This window comes from Camelus ferus, chromosome 11 (genome assembly GCF_009834535.1).
Source record: "Camelus ferus isolate YT-003-E chromosome 11, BCGSAC_Cfer_1.0, whole genome shotgun sequence".
Classification (NCBI taxonomy): domain Eukaryota; kingdom Metazoa; phylum Chordata; class Mammalia; order Artiodactyla; family Camelidae; genus Camelus; species Camelus ferus.
This window is the reverse complement of record NC_045706.1, coordinates 45,925,945-45,947,436: the sequence shown is the minus strand read 5'-3', so window position 1 is coordinate 45,947,436 and position 21,492 is coordinate 45,925,945. Positions and strand designations below refer to the sequence as shown.

The following is a 21,492-nucleotide window of genomic DNA, read 5'->3' as shown; positions in this document are numbered from 1 at the left end:
AATTTCAAAATGGAAAGTTCAGAGTATGATGGAGGCATATACAGGACAAAACTAACTTAGAGAGATCAGAATGCATCAAACCCTGAGGAAACAAAGGTAAAACATGCTTGAAAAAGAGAAAGAACACCCTATTTCTGGTCTACATTAGTAGTGGGGCTAAATCATCCCTAGAGTAAAGGTTACACTAGATCTGTCCTTATGAAATTCAAAATAAGCCTGAAAAGGATTAAACTAGACCACAAGTAACCTAACTACGTAACAGAACAAAACAAAATCTAGACACCCAACAACATAAAATTCACAATATACAGCACCCAGTCAAAGGTACAAAGATCTTGGTAAATATGACACACAACCAGAAGAAAAGTTACTAGAAACAGTCTCAAAAATAATAAAGATAATGGAATTGACAGACAGGGATGTAAAATAGCTACTAGCAAAATGTTCACATATTTAAAGAAAAAACATAAACAGAGTGAGGAAGAAATGGAAGATATTTCTAGAACCAAATTGATTATCTAGAGAAATGAAGACTAGTGGATAAAAAGAGACTTGTATGGTAGGATCACTGAGCACATGGGGAAGAGTTGTACTTATGTGTCTGGAGAGTTTTACAGGCAACTCTCTTCTGGAAGAACTTGAAAGCTAAGGTATGGTTTGGTAGGGAAGCCACCAATATTGAGGGAAAAAATGGAGGTTGGGAGAACCTGCCATTGTAGTAAAGTTGAAAATGCAGTTCTTTCTAAACAGGCGTTTCACCAGCCCTAGACAGAGAAAAAAATGAAGCTCTTTCTGTTTCATATTTGTAAATCAATGAACTGGTTCCATGAAGGAGGCTGAACTCTTAAAGAGTTCTCTGACAACTGGCACTTCCATAGTACCCTGGAGTGAGAGCTAGGAGGCACTCTCATAGTTTACATTCATCCAACATTTATTAAGTGATACAAACCAGGCATTGTCCTTCAGTCGGAATAGAACTTTGAACAAAAATATCTAAGGACTCTATCCTCATGGAGTTTATACTCATAACAGAAAAGATGTTCACAGCTATTTTCTTGGTAAGAATTAGCTCAACAGAAGATAGCATTTCTAGCCAAAGGTACAACAACATGTAAAACCTATGAAGTGATGGAGCATCATTTATTTCCTTAAATATTTAGAAAACCAGCTGGTTTTAAAGCTTTGAAATTAGTGTTATCTTCTGAACCTGATAAACCATAAAGCCATATCTAAGTCACCATCTGAGTGGTTCAAAGTTTTAAAAGAACAAAAAGATTAGATGCATTTCAGTTCTATTCAAGCCAGTTAAATTTCACCCCCCCAAAATGAAGTATCATTCTGAGTGGATCTGTGCTTTGCACAGGCTCTTAGCCAACAGTCTCTTTTGTCTGAACATATTGATTTTGATAATATTAAGTGACTGCCAGTATATTGCCAATAGCTTACAGTGAAGGAGGGGAATAGAAGTTTTAAAATCTATTTCATTTATAGATTTTGTGAATAAGACAGATTAAGATTAGATACAAATCTTGAATAAGACAAATTAAGATTAGGTCCAAGTTTAGCTGTAAGATTTTTCTAAAAGAAACTATTTTGAAAACTCATTTGCCTGTGAATCTTTTGTTTTAAAAGTATCTTTGCTTAGAGTCTAATCTGATCAATCTCAGTAAAGAGTTTGCAAAGTTATCCAGATTACTTCAATTCTTTATAAACTTGAAGTTCGTGACAGCATCTTGAAAGAGGAAGACTTATCCAGTTCTTAATTATTCAGGCTAATGGTGACCTGCAGTGTTTAAAATGTGGTGAGGCACCCAGGCCAAGCTCAGTAACATCAGGCTGTGTGTCAAGTGCCACATGTCGTGACTAAGAACGTTACTAGGGTAAAGACAGTCGCTAAGGCACCACTGACCATCATGAGTGAACCCATTTCTTATTCCCGGGGCAGACGTTGGTTGTTCTCTCTTGGCAAAACCAAAACAACAACAACAACAACAACAACAACAACAACAACAAAACTTTGAAATAAAAGCTTCTGTTCCATTTTAAGCCCCTTTTCTTAAAAAAAAGCCAAAGCTCCTGTGACTTTTTTACTCTGGACTTTGTCTACCAGGGAACCTCAAAATACTTGAGAATTTAAATTAAAAAGGGAGTTTGAGTTGTGACCTGTGAACCATCAAGGAATAGACTAATATAGCAATTAGAATACACCTCATTGTGTTGCTCTATTCATTTTTAATCCTAATTTACTCTAATTTTGATGTGTAATCTAACCAGTTCATGGTGGGGAAAAAAATATCTAGAGATGCGTCAAGTTTCAGAGCTCGATAAATAAACTGAGGCACAAAAGGTGCAATGGTACAAATATGGGTAAAAGAACCCACATTTTATCTTTGGAATGCTTCACAAATTCCACCAAGAAAGCCCTAAGACAGGGCAGGTAGACTGGTATTATCACAAAATAATCTAGAGTCTTAATATTCAAAGTTTGCCCACAAACAGCATCTGTTGTCACCTGGTAGCTTATTAGAAATGCAGGACTTCAGGCCACAACCCAGACCTACTCACTCAGAATTTGCAGTTTAACAAGATCCCCAGGTGATTCTCCTGCACACTAGGATTGGTGAAGCCACTGATCTACGGCAGATCTCCCAACCCTAGATGCACATTAGAAACACCCAAAGAGATTTAAAAACTCCCAAGGCAGGGTTCTCCCGCTAAAGATTCCAGCTTAATGGATCAAATACATCACCAGGCTTTTTAACTTATATAACTAGGCAATGATATTTCCAGACAACACAGAGAAAATAAAAGGGAAAAAGATGCTATGTGAAGAGTCTGGTTTTCACATGTTAGTTTACGATGCTTATGGAACATACAAAAAACTGTGGTAAATGAATAAATAGACGTCCTTTAAATGACTGAATGAAATACTGATATGAAAATCTTCAATAACGAACTATACAGTTTCAGTAAACAACTCTAGAGGTCTGTCATGTAAGAGAGAGGTCTAGGATAAAGACAAAGATCTGTAGAAATTCTGGAATCACTGAATGTAGAGGTGATAATGAAGGCACGGGAAGAGATAAGAACATGCACAGAATTTAAAAAGTAAAGGTCAAGAATAGAGTCTCTTGCATCCTAACTTTTAAAGGGTAAGAGGCCAAGTAAGTTGAGCTCAGTAATGAGATTAAATTAGGGCATCTAGAGAAGAAATCAAGAGAAAAGGAAAAAAATATATATCAAGGTGAGAGAGTTTCAAAAGAATAGACAGTGTCAAATACTGCAGGACATCACAAATACAGATCTTTGGCTTTACCATCTAAGAATTAATATATATACTTGGCAAAATGGTTAATGGGATGAAAGCTAGACTGTAATTCACCAAGGAGTGAATGGAAAACAAGGCAGTGGAAAAACGTAGTTTCTATTTCTCTCTCAAAAGGCATAACAGTAAAGGGGGCTTTTTAAATATGATGGTAGCTAGAAGAAGGTGTAGAATTTAAAACCCTAAGCTGCATTTGGGACTCTGCAAACTTTTCAGGAGCTTGAATGTTGGATCCACTAACCATAGAGTTTCCAGAGTAAACACACATGCCTCATAAGCATATGTATTTTTCATTGCAAATGCTCATGTTTCTAGTATACTGTTGGGGAACAAAACTGTGTATTCAAACATGTTAGACATTGGTTTTATGTAGACACAGCTATCATGTTCCACACCTGGAGATTAGTGCAATAGTGTGGTCCCACATTTTTCAGTTCCTCTTAATTTAGGTTGGCCAATTAAATATTTAGATAAAAAGAAACATGACACTCAGATGATACCTCTATATCAACACTGTGATTTGGTTATAACTTTTTACTACATACAGCTGCAGGACTTGGAAATCTGTTATTTTGGTTCAGTCTTCTCTATCATAGTGGAAAAAACAGACAAAGAAAATGAAAGACAATAGGAAATTGTTTTAAAATCAGTGATTGTAAATATTTAGTTATAATTAGTGAGCTGGATTTGTATATTAATTTTATTTTTACTAATTAGTTTTACATCACTCACCTGATTTTAAATGGTGCGAAAATCCAATAAGGTAGAAAAAAAGGTATTATCACCAAACTTTTATGAATTTGGAAAGTGAAGAGAGGAATGACAAGGCCTAGAACACAGGTAACAACTTGAACACAGGCAATACTCCTTCCTCACTTTTTAAAATAGGATCAAACATGCATGCCATTTCAAACTCTCAGAACTGGTTCAGTGTTCAATAAGACAATGTACAATAATGTACTATAAACTCTAGAATATTATCTGAATTTAAGTCCAAGCATTATGGGAATTTATATTTCCAGCACCTAGACTGGTGCCTGACACACACCAATAAAAAAGTACTCTGGGATTATTTAGAAAGTACATAGTTCTAAAGGAAGAACCCTGTGATATTTTGTAAAGGTGCCCATTACAAAGGATCAGAGGTTATCCAAATCACCCCCTCGATTTCTCTCAATAGTCTGTTATCCCTACTTTTTTTGTTTTTAGTGTGAACAAACTTAGGGTAACTGCTCAGTCCTCAGTTGCCTAGTGAAAGCTTCTTCCCAGACTGGCTGGGAAAACCTTGCATAGAAAAGACCTTTCAACTTCTGAGTGGAAAATACCCCCTACTTGCATACAGGATTAGGACAATTTTCTCGGTAGCTGTTTTGGGGTCAAGGAACCTCAGTGAATTTTGTTCAGATCCAAGTTTAGATCTTACTCTCCAACATTACACCTGATTCTCTTATAATGAAGGAGAAAGTATCCATTGGAAAAGAAAAATACTGAGATGCTACTATGTTGTCCCGTTTTTCTGAGAGCCAAGATGTTGTGACCACTTACTCTCCATCAGCCTCCTGAGTTCCAAACCACTGCAATGGTGCTAGAAGACTTGGCTCCATGGGCCTAGGAACTGTGAGCCGAAGGTTGTTATCCCAGAGTCTTCCCCTGCCTCAGGCCACATTCTCTTTGACTACTCTAAAAATGATACCTGATTTTCATTTAGAATCTTCATGAACTAATTCTACTAGGTCTCACCTATCACCAAAATTATACCTTCTACAGTTTGCTTCCTTCCCTCTTCTACTAATCCACTTCTTCCTAGACTTAATCAAAATGTATCAGATGGGGTCCGTATCAAATAAATCCAAGTGTGTGTGCATGCGTGACTGTGTTTAAGAGTTTTAACTTTAAAGTCAGATAGAACTGGGTTTGAATCCAGCCTCTATTACTAACTGTGACCTTGGTCAAGTTATTTAACTTCTGAGTCTCAGTTTCCCCAACTGAAAAACAAAAATAATGACACCAACTTCTTGATATTTTGGTGTTTCGATGACGCAGTGCATATAGATCACAGCACTATGTCCAGCATATCCAGCCTCAGAGTCCTTTTATATGTGCCATGTGGGTTTGTATCAACCTCCGTATAAATCCCCCTTGTACTTCAGTTTTAGCTGTTCTGGAAGCTAACCAATTTTTGAAGTGCCACCCAGGACTCCTAAAATGAATTTTGTATCTGACTTACAGGTTATATTTTCAATTGGACCATACTTGACATCTTTGTGTTTTCACAAGAAGAACTAATAGACAGCCAGAAACTTATTTTTATTCATTTGGAGTTTCCTAAACTGACTGTCTTTGGCTACTGCAGGGGTCCCCTACAAACCAATTCAGCATCACTGTAGCATTACATTCTGTATCTCTGTATTATGGCAAAAGAGTTAAAAGCACACACTTAAGCCAGACTGCAACCGGCTGAAATACCACTTCTGCTTTAACTGTCTGCAAAACTGAGCAAGTTACTTGACCTCTCTGTGCTTCAATTTCTTCAACTGTGATATGGGATAACAGTAATAGTGCCTACTTTACAGCATTTTTGTGAGTCTGAAACAAACTAATGTATGTAAAGTATTTAGAATAGTGACTGGCACATAGTTAACATTTTATGGCTAAATGTTCACTTTTACTAACTGCTTAAAAAGCAGGATGAAATTAATTCATTCCACAAACATTTGTTAATTGGTTGTGTGCGAACACTACACTCAAAGCTAAAAGATGATGCAGGTCCTGACCACAAGGAGCCTGCAACAAAAAAGAATATTTTATATATTTTTAATTTATTTATATATTTTTATATATATACACACACATATATATATACACACACATAAACATATATACACATATGTATACACAACACACACCATATGTAATTTGTAATCTGGTATGTATACATAATGCATACACACATATCACATATTTTAGGCTATAACAATACCTGACAGTTTATAATCTGAGATTACCAACCTGTTCCCTTTGGCTTCTAACACTACTTTGCCTTTAATCAGTGATAAACATGGATTTATATCTGGACTAACCACTTAGACCAGCCGTCTATAGGATGGGTGCCAAGAAGAGTGTTAACTACAAGCACCTCCGATTACCTGTTACCAAGGTCCCCACATATCACATTCTTTACTAATCGAATCATTGTCTGAAAGCTAATGGTTATTGAAGCTGAAAAACTTAAATCAATTCCTATATCTGTAAACGAAGACATGGAAAAATACTCTCAACTTGAGTAAACAAAGAACAAAATTATGGCTGATTTTACCTGAACTGTTCAAACAATTTCTAGTTTGCAGAATATAATGGAAACAATATTTTAATATGGATCTAATTCCTGGGAACTGGATAACAACAAGTTTATGGACAAAGCTGGTGTTATACCACTTATGAGATGGAAGAAAATTCTCTTTACAAGGCACTTGCCTTCCCTCTTAGCAAGGGGTTAAGTCCTTATTCCTCACAGGCAGCAGTGCCTTCCACTTTGTGTCCATAATAAATTTTGACCTCAGTTAGCTAGCCTTGAAGTTTAAATTGTTCTTACGCCCTGCAATGGTGAGGTTTTTCAAGGACCAAGAGCAATAGCTGCCTCTTAAGTTACTGCCTATGAAGTAGCTGGTACCCATTGACAGCAGTTTGTTCCTGTTCCTCAGTGACAGTCCAGCTGCTTCCTGAAACAAAGAAACTTCTGTCAGCCCCTTTAGCCTCTCTGTCTCTCCCATGATTCTCTATTTTTTCTTGTCAACAAGTCTTATCATACTGGTCAAACACTGAACTCTGCTTGAGGTCACTAACTTCATCCTTGGATCCTCCTCTCTGCTGCTGTGTTGAAAGGATCATATAATTAAATGACATAGGGAAGTAAATGACTGCTCAGGCAGACATGTGAAATACTGTGCAGAGGGATTTCAATCAGAGATCATCCTTTCTAGGACTGGCCACAGGTTAGTGCGATGATAATTATTTGTGTATAATTACTAGTCTTTACTGAGCACCTACTATATATAAAACAAATTATCACACAAAGGCCATGTCCTTTCCACCTCCCTGGATGATGGAACTTTCTTTTTGCTCCTCAGTGGCTTCCAACTGACCCATTAGGTAAGACTGACCCTATAAACAACTATAATGAACTGAGCAAAGATACTGTCACTCTTAAATGGGAATTTCTGGTCTATAAAACCAGCGTGTAATGGAGTCAGCAGTCCGAGTCTTCCCAAATTTCATACCATTTATAAAGGGAAAGAAGAAAAGCCAATTACAGTGCTAAATATAAAATGACCCATGAAACTGCATCACTGAAGCTGCTCTGGCTCTGCTGTATATGGTGACCCTCAAATCAGCAAACAGTTTATTCCTTAACAATGGAATTTTTTCAAGTTAATTGATTTGACAATATAACAATAAATTAACCACTCAGTTGTTTTCCTTTTTTTTTTTCTTAATCTGACAAATGACCAAAGATATACACCCTTTTGCCATCCTAGTTTAACTTATTAAGCAAACAGCAGGAATCCTCGTCAGTAAAGACAATGCATAACCCAAGTGGCACAAAATATACCTGACTAATTTGAGTACTAATGAAAACTGTTTTCCTTTATTTGCCTGCATTGTGTCTTGATACATTCTAGCAAATAGTGTCTCTTTTTGTTTTGGAATCATGAATATAGAGTTCTCTACTAACAAAGGATTTTCCATCTCTCTGGACACATTCCAGGTAGATTCTCTGAAAAAAAGAGCTATTCCCAAATAATTGTTTAGGTCCTGCATCATTAGTTGAATACTGATGTTAACACCAAGATGATGTTAACTCCAACATAACAGGTGGTTTTAGACACACAATGGAAAACCTGCTTAATTCTAGAAAATGAGCTAATATTTTTAGTTTTCTCTCAGAGTAGGTTGTGAGTAATACGTGCTTTTTATGCATGATTAGAGGATAGTTACAAACATACATCTGTAAAGTACTAATCCAGAAATGTCCTTTAGTCTGGTACTAGTGCTCTTGTGGGCCCACATTTGAAATTTCAGAGAGGAGTAGAATTTCTGAACATTTGATCTCCATTTAGTCATTCAGCATTTAATACTGCATTTTAAATGTAATACTACATACGGGGTCTGGCATTCTTCACAATGCCTTCCCAGCTTAATTCTTTCTAGCTCTAACAATAGCATGATTCATTTATTCTCAGAAATCCTTTATCTTTTTGTTAAATATATTGTCCCTCTTTTGTCTCACCTATGTAAACGGTACTTACTGCTTGGGGTTACTGTTGGGTTCTATGGATGCTATATGGTGTGTATTTTTGGCTGTTACAAGGTAGGTATTGTGTTAGGGTTTTCCAGAGAAACAGAACCAACAGGATGTATTTTATATATGTATATATTTGTATATTTTATATTTATATGTATATGTACATATAATATAATGAGGCATGTTATAAGGAACTGGCTTGTATGATCATAGAGGCTAAGAGAAGTCCCACCATCTACTTTCCTGTAGACCCAGGAAAGCTGATGGTGTGAATTCCAATCCAAATCTGAAGGTCTGAGAACCAGGAACACTTTTAAGTCTCAAACTGAGGGTAGGAGAAAACTACTGTCCTGGCTCAAATGGTCAGATGGAGAGAGTGCATTTGAACTTCCTCTACCTTTTTGTCCTATTCAGGCCCTCAATGGATTGGATGATGCCCACCCACATTGGCTTTACTCAGCCCACCAGTTCAAATGATAATGACTTCCAGAAACATTCTCACGACACATCTAGAAATAATGTTTGAACAGATATCTGGCATCCCAAGGCCCAGTCAAGTTGACACATGAAAGTAACCATCATTAACCCTATAGTTATACATGCCATAAATTTTTTAGTGCAAAATAGCAGTGGATGCATTCTGTTCAATAACACTTTAGGGTCTAGAGCACCCACACATCTGTGTTACAGAGTGAATTCAAAAAGTATCTGAAGAGAACGTTGGTCCTTCTTAAGACCTTCCTCTGGTCTCCTTAGTGCAGAGGTTGGGCATGACTGGAAAAGAAACTTTCTTTTCATCTATCCTGTCCCAAGCTCTGAAGTCTTTTAAGGAGTGTAGGTCAGATGATAACTATACTCCTGGTTCTTGCCAGAAGTGTGATTTCAAGCCCATGGCCACTTAGTGTTTATCAAACCTTACCAAGAGAAAAAACCATTCAGCACAATTGCTTGAAGAACAAGTATTTTGCCTTTCTCTATATAGTCCAAGATGTGCTCCTAAATCAGGGACAGGTTAATACTTTAAGAACCTTAAGAATTGAGATTATGATGCTTCCTCCTGCTATATGCAACTTAAAATATATTCAAAATTACACAAAACATGAATGAATGCTAAAAACAATCTTTTTTTCTTGATTTTCTGATTAAGTTCTTCAGAAATTGCCTTTTCTTTTCCAACATACATATAATATGCTGGTGCCTTAAATACGAGCTTAGTCTGCCCCAGGGGGTAACCTAGCACTCTTAAAGAATTAAGCCAAATTAGCAAAGGGAAGATTTTCTAGACTAAATTATATTGGCCCCCCCCATCTGCCATCACTGCCAGTAGAACTGATTCTCATGAATTGTTTCTTTGTGAGAAACCAATGATCTCTATCAACAGATTGTTTTAAAGAAAAGTTTATCATTACATATATCATAAGAAGTTGTTCAGGACATACTCATGGAGGTTATATATACTTTATGGATTGTGTATATGATGGATTTTATGAATCATGCAACCACCCAAGTTTCTCTTTTCAGCTCAGTAGCTAGAACTCTTAGATCCAAATATGTGGCTACCAACAGTGAGCACATAGGTTATTATGACAGATGTTCTCTGCCTCCACCTGATGATCCACCCCATCCTCATTTTTCTCCTAAATACTCACTCCACTTGCTATCTTTTTATCTTTTTATGTAACCCTCTTACATCCTAAATCCTCTACAAGACAACAGGATATATAAAAAGTTTTACTTCTAGTAGTTTCTTAACATAATATATTTGTAGCTTGTATACATGATTTCCTCTCCTACATAAGCAGGAATCTGGTGATAATAATAAGTTAAATGTGCTGATTTAATTTTTAAATATCTTTTATAACTTTGGCTTATTCTAAGTAGTGATGTTATGGGTAATTTTTTATTACTTCTTTATATGTTTCTGAATTTTCCGTATTTCTCTAGTTAGTATGCATAGATTTTATATCTGTAAAAATATTTAGAAAAATCATCCACAATAGGTCTATACTATATAATTATGTAATAAAAACAAGAAATCCTTGAGACTTTGAGAGGTTAGAATAAATCAGTGTGACATTTAAATTTCAATATATGTTTATCCAATGTGTTCAACATACACTTCCCAATGACTCAATATAAATAACTAATTTAAAAATTGTTCCCAAGATTCTACATTTTTATATTAACAGACTAAACTTATCTAACATTATCTTGTGAACTTCCAGTTTTTATAAGCATGTTTCAAGTCCTAGATATTGTTTTGCAGATACAATTGATAAACTTTATTATGAAAAAAAGTCCAACAGTCTAAGTGGGCCATGATGCTTTGAGTACTACCCAGGGGAGCACCTTTGATTCTTAAGAGATTAGATGGAAAAAGTAAACCCCTGCTGAATTCCATAATCAGTCTGGAAGATGTCAAGGCACTCAGTAAATAGAAAAATTTTAAATAAATATCTTCAGAAGTTCCAAAGGCTATGATCTAAATGTTTTCAAGACAGAAAGATTACACTTAAATAAACTTCAGCTTTCTGTCTGTTACAGTAAATTTTTAAATCCAGTCCACCCAATCAATGTTTCAGTTGGAGTGCAGCCACATGAATTAGCAGTCAGATAACTGACCTAGAAAGGATTCGGGGTGAATGAATGCCAGTCTCAGTGTTATGAATGCCAGATTAATATCAGTAACCAACTGGTTGTGAATTACAACTGTAAATCTGTCCTAAGAGAATAGGCAATTGACCATCTTAAGAAGCAACCTGAAGAAGAAAGAACACTGGGAAGGAGTTGGAAGACCATGCTTTATGCCTTGTCCAAATGTTTTTACCACTAGGAGCCTTGGTTTTCTTTTCTATACTCTTAAGAGACTGGATTATATGATCTCTAAGTATCCTTACATAGCTGCAGTTCAACGAATTTCTGAAATGAAACAGTGCTCTCCCTCTCCCAGGCTTTATCCAGTAGCCATCAAATGGTCATCAACTCTGGTCACCAGTCATTTGTGCTTGTACCTGGAAAACGGACCTCATTGGTGTCGCCTTGGATATAAAATTCCTGGCGATAAACTCTCTAGAAGTAATTACTCCTGCTACCCTGGTGTGCAGCTCCAATTTATGGCAATTACATATGATTAGTTATAGCTTCCTTATCCTTTTACTCTTTAGGGTTTAGCATTCAGAAAGGGCAGTTGTTTCAGAAAGTTGGTGTACATCAGAATAAATGTATCTGGGCTTTCAATAAAGAATACCTCTCAACTGTCCCTAATAATAGTGGGAAAATGACCAGCCCTTATTTTCTGCATCACTTATAAAACTGTCTACTACTCAGGCTGGCAGAATTTTTGCCAAAAAAGAAACAAATGGAAAGAAAAATCCTAGAAGATCCTGAGATTAATTTTATGTATTTTATTTTTAAATTACCGCTGATAAATATTTTTGATTTTTGTAGTTTCAGCTGCTATCCTATGACTTGTCTTTCTGTTTTCATTTCAGCAGATAATTGCCTGCCTCAGGATATTGTTCTTTTTAAAGAGAGAAATTTCTAATAGCAGATTTTAAGTGCTTTCTTAAATTAACTCTTGGGTTCCCACTTTGGCACAGTCAGGAATCATCCTCTGGTGAAGGCCTATGTGGGGATGCTACAGATCTCTCCTTTTTTGCTCTTTCACAAAATATGAATATTTATGTTTGGTTTTTGATGATACTGGAGAGCTTATTAGAAAAATGAAATGGCACGCACAAAATTGAAACAAGCTGTTTAGTTGTACGTTCTACGTGTCTTTTTTCTTCCATGTGTACTACCAAATCACAGCACAGTTAAAATAGCAAGAACAGGTGCTGTATTAACATCTATTGATGGGATAAATGAATGAATAAACACATTAAAGTATTTTCACTGTGAAAGTATTTTCATGGACGTCTTTTAAATAACAGTACAAAACACTCACCACACGTGGGGTTACAAGAAGCGCTATTTGGTTGGTCAATAAAACAAACACGTTTAGCTTTAACTTTCAGTATCATTGCTTGGATTGTTAGCATGTTGAATTATAAATAAATGGGTAGGCTTCTGGAACCCTTTCAGAGTAGATACCTACAAATTTAGAAGGTCTTGATAGGGAAAAGTACTAAAGAGTATTTCAACTAGCAGAAATAAAAAGTAACTCTGTAGCTGAAAGAGATCACAGAGATAATTATAGTTCAGGAGAACCTAACCCTCTGTTCAGAAGCCAAATGTAGTCCAGATATGCCTCTGTGTTTTAAAAACATGATTTGAAAGCCTCTAGTCAAGGCCTGTACTTTTGGTTCTCTATGGGCCTCTAAGCTGATTCCATATTCTACACTGCTGCCTTGCTTGTCAGCATCTGCACTTATGACCTGTGATTTAGGACACCACCCTTAAGGCTATGACAGCTGAGGCTTGAAGGGCACCAAGGAAGAATGAGGATTAGAGCAGAGTCAGGGTTGGACTCTAGTCCAAATATTGCTTATTTCAAATAAGCAATAATAGTTTCTTTTTCAAATAGCTAGAGAAAAGCTAAAAACTTCTGAATTGCTCTCTCACTTTAGTCCATGTGAGGTATGTATATTAGAGTCAGAAAATAGAGTTTATGTAACTGCAAAGGAAATTAGGCCCAGAGTGACTGTGACTTGCTTAGGATCACACAGCTACTAAGAGCAGAGCTACTGGGTGACCAGTAGCCCTGGGTGGCCCAACAAGCATAACCAGTAATGTCCTAGCACTGTGGTTCCCAACTGGGGGTGATTCTGCCCTCCCAGGGGACATTTCACAATTTCTGGAGACATTTTCGGTTGTCACTTTGCAGGGTGTGTGTTACTGGCATCTAGTGGGTAGTGGCCAGGGCTGCTGCTGAAACTTCAATAATGTACAAGACAGCTCTCAAAAGGAATGATCAGGTTCAGAATGTCAACAGTGCAAGGCTGAGAAACAGTATTCTAGACAGTAAGGCAAGCAGGAACATCAAAAATTACTTTTTAGAGGGGTGGAAAGGGCTGTAGGATGTGATACATGAGCCCATAAAAGTCCTAATCTGTCCCAGTTGCTTGGTCTCTGATACATGATTTTCTATTATTCTACACTTAGCAAGTGTGTAAAATAAGATTAATGGAAGAGAATTCATATTCTGGGGACAATCAGGCAAGCGCATAGTAGGAAGACCATGGACTCTGGAGTTAGACTTCTTGGGTTTAAATTCTGGCTCTGCCATGTGCTAACTTAAGCAAATGACTTAGCCTTACTCATCTCAGAGCTTTCCCTCACTTTTTTCATCTGTCAAATAAGGTTAATAACAGTACCCTTCCTCATAGGAGGGCCAAGCGACCTAGCCCATGCCTAGTGTCCAGCACATACGTAGCATTTAGCTATGACTGTCTCACTTCACCTCCTTCACCTCCCTAGAGAGAAGAACTAGTATCCTAGTTTGACAGGTGAGGTAACTGAAGTTCAGACTGCTTTGTAGCACTGGCAGCAGAACTTCAGAGTAGACCGGGGGTGCTGTAGGGAGCAGGCGTACCTCAACCACCCCGCCCCCAGCATGCCCAGTAGCTTCTATTCTCTCTCATATACCTCCATCCTCACAGATAGAAGCCTCTGATTACATGAAAACTCTCTCCCGGACGTGCTGCTCACAGTGTGCATTTTAATTTTTTGTTTTAATAACAACAAAAAACCTCTAACATTTCAACTCTTTCACAACTTTCCTTTCATAATTTATGTCACTTATTTCATGCACTAGAAATGTTTCATGTCCTATCCAATTTTAGATGATAATACTTCTGCACAATTAAATGATTAATTGCAATTAGAAACATAGTTAATTTTACTGAAGAAATCTGATGTATGTTCCCTTAACCAAAGGATCCAAATTAACATACCAATATTGGGACAAACATCATTTCCCTCCTAATACCATGCACTGAAGACACCTTGTCCCTTAAATTATATTCCTGCCAAACAAACCATAAAGTATCAGGCAAACTAAAACTGGCCTGTGTTCTTCAAAAATATCAAGGTCATAAAGACAAAGAAGGGAAGAGGAACTATTCCAATTTTCTGAAAAAATTAAAAAGACATGGCAACTAAATATAATGTGTGAGCTTGGACTGGATCCTGGATCAGGAGGGGCAGTAGCTATAAAGGACTTTATTGGAACCACTGATGAAGTTTAATATAGACTTTGGATTACATAATGGCATTATGTCGGTGTTAAATTTTCTTATGTTGGTCTTTTTACTGTAGTTAGGTATGAGAGTGTCCTTATTCTTAAAGGCATGAAATATTTAGAGGAAAGATGTAATGCAGGTAAATGAGTTTTCTGAACAACAACAAACCCCTCCCCTGATTTGTAGTGTTTGCTTATTTCCTCTAGTATAAATGCTCCCACCATGGCCAATTTCAGGCTAACAAGGGGAATTAACTGAATGCAGAATTGGGAAGATATATACACTTTATATGTACGTTTATATACATATAATCTATGCATGTATTAGAGAGGTTAAGCAAACATGGGAAAATGTTAACAGAGAATCTAGATAAAGGGATAAACGAGAAATCTTTGTATTATACTTGAAATTTTCCTGTAAATTTAAAATTGCACCAAAATATTAAAGTTTAAAACCATTTAGATGGTTATCAAAAAAACGCTTCTCCTAGTCAGTGGAATGTTTTGTAGTGTTTTAAGGGAGGATTATAAGCTGATTATAACCTGCAGGAAGGGCATTTTCATGTTCCGCTCCAGCGACATTGAGTAAATTACCTAAGATCGGTGACATTTCATCTTATGCAGGGGGTTAAATGTTAAAGTCAATGAATATCTTACAGAGTTAAAAACAGCCTTGGGGGGCATTAACTCATTCATTAAGACAGTACATTACTGGCCTTCAGTGAGTCCAACCCAGTGAGTTTTTCCTCCAAGCCTTGAGCTGTTTGCTGCTTCTTTTAACAGAACTTCAAATGGAGCAGTACAGGGACTACATTTTAAATTTTTAAAAATAAACTTCTTCCTCATCATTTAAACACTGGGACCACACACAGCACTCAGCAGTGGATGCTCACAGTGTGAGAGATGACTGGGCACACATTCAACTAAAGGGATAACAGATTAATTGCTCCCACACTTGTGGACATATGCTTATGGAGAGAAATGGTGAATGGAAGATGGACACTATTTAAATTCCTCTCTTTGTCCATCCCCACCTCCCCTCTCTGGTTCTCCCACTGTCTGCAACTGTAAGTTTCAGAGCCAGATTGTTGGAACTCATCTCACTGGAGGCCTATTCCCTTCTGCTATCGCACATCTGTCCCTAGGAGATCCCAGAGTTGAGGGCCACCTTAAGAAAATCCTCCTCTTTGAGGGCTAGAGAAGGAGAGAGAACGATGAAGGAAAAGAGACTGTAGGAGACTGAGCTTTGTCCAACTTGTAGGAGCTAAGAGTGCAGAAAATTTGAGAAAGTGGTAATGAAAAGTACCAAATGGTATTATAAAAGACAGGAAAATGAAGACTAGAAAAGACCACAGAATTGAGCAACTAGGCAATCATTTGGTCCATCAGGAAGGGCATTTAATTAAAGCAATAAAAACAAAAGCCAGATTTAAGTGATGTGCTGATGATGAGGAAAAAGATACATAAGTATCAACTATTATTTAAAGATAGTAGAGAGCAAAGGAAATAGGGAATGGCTAAAGACTGAAGAAATAATAGTCTGTTTTTGAGTTCTTTTTTTTTTTCCCTTTGGCTCTCTACGTTCAACATTCACATCACCAAAAACTTAGTAGTTACATATTTATATTCACCTGGGTAGTAACTCTGCTAAAATATTCTGTAAGTTATTTGGGTTCATTTGTGGTATGAAGCTATGCTCATGTGCCTTGTGACTCTGGGGAGGAATATGACTTGGAAAGAAATCCAGTAGTCTGTGCAAATAGTTATATATTCACAGAATTAAAGACTGCAGATGTGTTCCTTGTGGGCGGCCTATTTTAGTCTCTAATTGGATAAGGACAGCCCCCTCTGGATGGAGTTGGCCCAATAGATAATATCCAAGAAGCACATTTCCCCTCCACTCAGTAGAATTTACTCTTGTTGCCACATGGTACTTCTGCTTGTGTTCATGGGACTAGCTTTCCTACATTCAGCGCTAAGAGTTTTTCATAAAGTATGAGGTTGATCTCTGTACACAGTGGACAGCCTATGACCTTCTATAAGCATTTTAACAAGTTACCTGATTAACAGCTTGATACAAACCACCCCTACCCTCAACCCCATTTTTATATAATTATGATCATTTCATTACTGAACTACTCGTTAGTACTCTTAAGATTCAGAAGTACTATCAAGAGAAAGCATATATTGCCCTGGCTTTAAAGTGTTCAAACAAGCAAACAAACAAATAGCAGTAACTTTAGTACATAAAAATTACAATAATAATACATAATATATACATTTCTATTTTGGTAACTAAAACACAAAGCTAATGTTTTTAAGAAGTAAGTGGTCACTTTTAAGAAAATTCTGTATTCTCTAAAACTACCTCCAAAAATTCGACAGCCCATGTCCCAGCCATTTGACAACCACCATATCCATGATTTTTTTCCTCACCACTCTGTGCCCCACTACTTTGTTGCCTCCTTAAATAAAAACTTCCTTCCCACTATGGAAAGTGTGACAAGATTATTGGTTCAGAAAAATAACATTGAAATATTTGGATGCAAGCAAGTTGATTATCAAACATCAGATCATTGTAAACTGTCAATCAACTTGCTTCTTGCTGAAGTTTTTTTGCAAACCTACATCTTATTGAAGTTTTCAATATTCTTCTTAAAACCTTATCCAGTATAATAATTAACTGTTGAGGCCATTTTTCTAAAGTAGTTTTCTCTTTCTTTTTTCCTCCTCTCTTATAAGCATTACTCTGGAAAAGTTATTAAGTATAATATTTGAAAAAAATGGTCATGTAGTTTTGGCAATACATGAAATCTTATTAGTCAGGCTAATGTTTCTTCCCCTTTTCTTTTGGGCAATGTATTTGGGTTTTGTTTTAGTTTCCTAAGACTGACATAACAAACTGCTGCCAACTGGGTGGCTTTAAATAACAGAAATTAGTTTTCTCACAGTTCTGAAGGCTAGAAGTCCAAACAGAAGGTGTTGGCTAGGCCATTCTCTCACAGGCTCTAGTGGAGAATCTATTCTGTGCCTTTCTGGGCTTCTGAGGTCACCTGTAATCTTTGGTGTTCCTGGGCTTACAGCTACTTAACCCCAATCTCTGCGTCCATCGTTGTATGGAGTTTTCCCTCCATGTCTTTCTCTGTGTCCAAATTTCCCTCTTTTTATAAGGACCCCAGTCACATCAGGTTAAGACCCACTCTAATGACCTCATTTTAACTTGACTACATCTGCAAAGGCCCTATTTCCAAATAAAGTAACATTCACAGGTTCTGCAAATTAGAGGACTTCAACATATCTTTTCTTTTTTGGAGGGCACACAATTCAATCTACAGCAGGTTTGTTCATTGTAAAACAGTTAATTATCTTCACTAGTATAATCACATCACTATTGCCCAGCTGAAAGTTCAAACTACTAGAAAGCAGATAGCGTTTCTCTTTTCCACACTGCATGATGTCACAGGATGGTGGATATGCTGTTGTATTCAGCCACTATCTGAGTATCTCAGCTATATGGAGTTAAGCATCCAGACATATGGAAGCATCCAGAGTCATAAGCATTAATTCCATTTTTGGTCACTATACAGACCTAACCTATTTTATTTTGTAATATTTCCAAGAACTCAAAGTCACGTGAGTTGATGGAGACTAATATGTGTATGAAACAAAGCTATGACTTGGATCTTTTAAATAGCTTCTGCTGCTCACCTGTTATTTGTTTTCACTTTTTATTTCAAAAGTAATACATATTCATTGTAATAGATCAAAAAATATAGAAGTGTATAAAAATTATTACTAATCTCATTCTGCCATCTTTAATCCCATGCCCATGAGGTAACCAACATAATCCTTCCATATCTTTTCAATGTTCATAAATACAGACAAGCATATACAGTCTTATAGGATTTTTTCTCATTTTTCTCAATAAAAAGATTGTGCTATACATATTAACTTACAGCTTGCTTTTTTCACTTACAATTTCCTTTCAAGGTCAATATGTATAGATTTAATGCATTCTTTTTAATATCAAGATAGTAGTTCTTAGTATTGCTAACCTTTAATTTATTCAACTGTTCTTCTTAAGCTGGAAATTCAGATCTCAGATATTTCCTGCAGCAAACATTCTTGTCCTTACCTGCTATTATAGTTGTAAAATGAATTTTTAAAAGTTGGATTCCTGGGTCAAGGATACATGCATTTTAAAGTTTTTAAAAGATTATAGCAATTCTCATTCCTACTAATGATGGCCCTTCTTCCCACATCCTCACCAATACTGGAGTTATCAGTATCATTTCCTGAGTAAATGCTCTTGTAGTTTACTTTTTCATTAGAGTCTGTGATGCTTGCTTACAGAAGTCATATTCTATGCCACATTGTGAAAGCACAAATTTCCCCCATCAGAGGTGTTTGCACTCTCTACAGAGAGAGACAAGTGTTCTCTCTTATCTTTCCCCAAAATATCTTCTAAACACAGGACCTCTATTGCCCCAGCCAGTCAATTCCAGACTCCGAGCTAATGTTGCTCACTTGGCTGAAGAAAACCTCAGTTCATATAACCACCTATTAGAATGTAGTCCCAGAAAACGACCTGCAACTCTTTAGAGATTTCATTCCTTTTGGAGGTCTCACTCTACACCCTTAGTAATTGGTCAGAATACCCCCACAATGAAAACAATTGTTATCTTCTCCATCTTATTATACATTTATTAATTAACACCCTGCCTTGAATCAAAAGGTTTAACAGAATTTTTTAAAACACTGTCCATATTGATATGAATCCTGATAAAATGTTTGTGAGCATTTCAGTTGGTCTTCATAAAAAATAAAATTATCCTAGACTGGGAGTTCAAAATTTGTAGATATTGACAGGTATATGTAGAATAGATAAACAAGATTATACTGTATAGCACAGGGAAATATATACAAGATCTTGTGGTAGCTCACAGCAAAAAAGAATGCAACAATGAATATATGTATGCTCATGTATAACTGAAAAATTGTGCTGTACACTGGAAATTGACACATTGTAAACTGACTATAACTCAAAAAAAGTTAAAAAATAAAATAAAATAAATAAATATAAATAATAAAGTTATCCTAAAAAATTGTAACTATTTTTATGGATCTCTACTTATTTTATTCAGCAATATAAATATACTTTGGTATACTTTTGAAAGTGAAAATGATCTTAGTGATGTATTAGAGTTTAAAATTTTTAACCAAGATTTCCAAATTTCCTAAACAATTCTGAGCTGAAAAAAGTTAATTAAACATTTGCTTTTGGTGTTTAAATCAAATACAAAATTGATGTATAAGTAGGCACATTTGCTATAAATAATGTCAATTGAAAAGTCTTAAAATTTTAGGAAAGGAACAAACTAAAAAGTATGGATTTATGAGGTGCCTTGAAATTAAATGAGATTTAAGAATGTAAGTGAGCTTACTGGATTTTTTTTAATACATGACTACAGTTTCAGAGTAATTTGGAAAAATAACAGAAACCAAATAACAAGTTCTAGAAAATCTAATAAAAACATAACTGAAATGTAAAATTTGCATATAAGTTTAGACTTCATATATCACATATAGCTTTTAAGTATGTTGTAGAAAACTGCCGTTTATTTCCATTTATAAATGCCTGAAAGGCATGAAATCTATGAAAGAACTGAACAGAGATGTTTCAACACTGGCTTGACTAATTGTTAGCAAGCTACTAATTTCCAGAATGAGCTCTGGTCATTTCATCAGTAATAGGATATACTAGAATTATTAAAGGAACTAGACTTACAAAGGTATAAGGGGGAATTGGGTAGGACTGAAGGATTCCATTATTTAGTTTTACTATAAGAAGATTGAGCCCAAGAACAGTAAACAACCAAAGACACCATTCCCTTTATTATGAAGTCCATCTAACCATATGTAGCTTATTTACAATGACTTGACTTTCCAAATGGTTTGATTTGTCCTGATATATATAGATAGACAGACAGACAGACAGACAGACAGACATATAGATAGATAGATAGATAGATAGATAGATAGATAGATAGATAGATAGATAGATAGATACAGTACTTAAGGGAAAATCTGTTTTTTTCCTCTCAGCCATTGATTTCCCCTGCATTTTAAGCTTTCCTCACATGTCATATGAAAAGGGTAAATTCGATGCTTTAGTGAATAACTTGTGAGGGTTAAGAGAATACAGCAATGCTTTATAGAATCAAATGGTATATAAAGTAGAGCAGAATTTATTAAGCTTTAAAAACTGCCTTAAAAATGAATAATGAATTTATTCAAAAGCTGATCAGGGATGGTTGACAATAAGAGCACCTAAAATAACAATGAGCAAGTTTAGTCCCATTGCAGCCCACATTACCAGGGTATGCAGTTAAGTTAAAAAAAAAAAAAAAATTATGTCCTGCTCTCAGCTCTCAGTCCTTGTGTGAATGAGCTTTATCCTCAAGGTTTGCTCCCATCCAGGGAGCAGTTTGAAACCTGACATGATCAGACCACAGCTGACACAGAAGCAGGCATCTCTCACAAGAGATGGATGAGGAAAGTAAGTTCCTTTCTGGGAATTCCAGCAAACATTTTCTTGCAACTGTTTGACTTGAACTGAGTCTCTTCATCTGTCACTGTGGCTAGGAGATGGGACACACCCAATGGGTTATGCTGGCCAGCCCC

The 21,492-nt window shown here is 36.2% G+C and overlaps 1 long non-coding RNA gene across 3 annotated transcripts in view; it reads left to right on the top strand.

Moving 5' to 3' along the window:
- The window catches only part of LOC116667174, a 107,986-nt gene that overhangs the window by 39,845 nt on the left and 46,649 nt on the right, over positions 1-21,492 (top strand). The window lies entirely within an intron of this gene.